Source organism: Charadrius vociferus, unplaced genomic scaffold (genome assembly GCF_000708025.1).
Source record: "Charadrius vociferus isolate BGI_N301 unplaced genomic scaffold, ASM70802v2 scaffold455, whole genome shotgun sequence".
Taxonomy (NCBI): Eukaryota; Metazoa; Chordata; class Aves; order Charadriiformes; family Charadriidae; genus Charadrius; species Charadrius vociferus.
Window position 1 is genome coordinate 4,200,133 of NW_009648550.1, and position 1,551 is coordinate 4,201,683.

Below are 1,551 nucleotides of genomic sequence, written 5' to 3' on the forward strand. Positions count from 1 at the left end.
GGGGCGCAGCCGCAGGTGACAATAGCGCTCGGATTTGGGGCTCACGCCGCCTTCCAGGGTTGTCTGCCGTACCCAGACGTACATACGTTCCTGTGCGAAACGTATATAAACAGGCGTGTGCGTGTACCGGAGAGATAGATATATGGGATTTGATTTATATATAATGGCACGTATAAAGCTTTTTTAAGGTGGCTGCAATGTAAAAAGTAATGACTTTATTACCCCTGAAAGGTTCTGTGGTTCACAGTTAACAGTCCTCTGAATTACAATTCATTACGCAGTTGTGCACTCTCTGAAGCCAACCTGCATCAGAATACCTATCTGTGGTTATTCCCGATAAATAACAGGCAACATTTCATTGATTTTCTTTAAAAAATCATAGCAAATTAAGCACTTAGTTACAACTAAATCTGTTTTATTGTCGTACCGTCTTTGAGATTCCAGAGGTGACTTCCCAGACCGCATCTTAAAACCTACAGTCAGGAGCTAATTTTACAGATGCTTTCATGAATGGCAGGGAGGATGTTCCTACCATTAGCATGCCCTTAATTCCAGCACCGTAAAATGCCTCGAATTAAATGGAAACTCGCTGCCTTAAAAACAGTATTTCATCCTGGCTGGATAATTATTAATGTTAGCATTTGATCGCAATAGTGCTGTGCTCCCCCCGTCTCCCCCACCACCCCAGCGCTTCGCATTGTCATGTGATTGGAGGCAGATAACAAACCTCAAGAAAGAAAAGGAGTCAGAAGACATTTTTAACACGCCATAACCGCAGATTAATAATGCAGGTGGGTTTGTATTTTATTGTATTTTTAGGGGAAGGGAACGAGGCTGTTTAACGAGCAGTCGTGGACACAAAGTAACTATATTTACAATCCTTGATGTGGCTTTCGGTGGGTAATAAATTATGACAATATTAAAATTATTTTCTGGCAGCCCAGTTAACTGCGTTGGGGACTGTAAAGCCCTTACTGATTCCATTTATGCCTTGTAATTACGGTCCACGGGCTCTCTCTAAACCCTTTGGTGTATATTGTGTGTAAACTTTTAGCTAATAGACCTTTTTTGAATGGAGGGACTTTTCTCGGTACTTCCTGCAGTATATATTCTGTCTCTGATCTCTGTATTTAATGGCCAAGTCCTGGTTTATGCTTTATAACGTGTTGACAAGTTTTCTAACAGACTTTCTGAAATAATGCACATATATTCACGTCGGTTAGAAACTCCACAGTATTTTTAGAGTCGAGTAGATCTATATCCTAATGCACTGAGAGGGAGTGTAAATCATAGAGGATTTCATAGCCCTTTCAGTAGTTTTCTGTATGAAGTATGAGCAGCGTGGCCTCCAGACGTAACCTTTTAGAAAAAAAGACAGTGCTTTTATTTTATGGTGTAAAGTGCTTTTAGCTTCAGGGCTCTGAACGTGAATGTGGTCAACAAACAGCTCTTGCGAGGGAGTTTGCTACAGCCTCAGCCCCAGCGCCGGGGCGCTGCCTTCGTGATGGGGAGAGTTACGGGGCCACCTCCAGCCGCAGGACCGGGCTAACC